The sequence below is a fragment of the Penaeus monodon genome, chromosome 28, assembly GCF_015228065.2.
Source record: "Penaeus monodon isolate SGIC_2016 chromosome 28, NSTDA_Pmon_1, whole genome shotgun sequence".
Lineage (NCBI taxonomy): Eukaryota > Metazoa > Arthropoda > Malacostraca > Decapoda > Penaeidae > Penaeus > Penaeus monodon.
The window spans coordinates 28,620,726-28,620,942 of record NC_051413.1 but is presented as its reverse complement, the minus strand read 5'-3'; positions in this window follow the sequence as shown (position 1 = coordinate 28,620,942).

Sequence of the window (217 nt, the reverse complement as noted above, 5' to 3'; positions counted from 1 at the left end):
ATCGAGAGTTCATTTGTCCAGCAGCAGTGGGTTAATTAAAACTTACTGACTTTCCCAATGTCAGATTATTTTTGTTGGAAATGTCTCATATTTGTGAAATATTGAATAATCGGTTTTATTTTACAAACGCTTTTAAGGTCTTTCTTCGAGAAGACTTTTATTTGACAGAGGGAGATCGTTACCCCCAGTGGATAAACTTCCTGGCATACTAGGATAT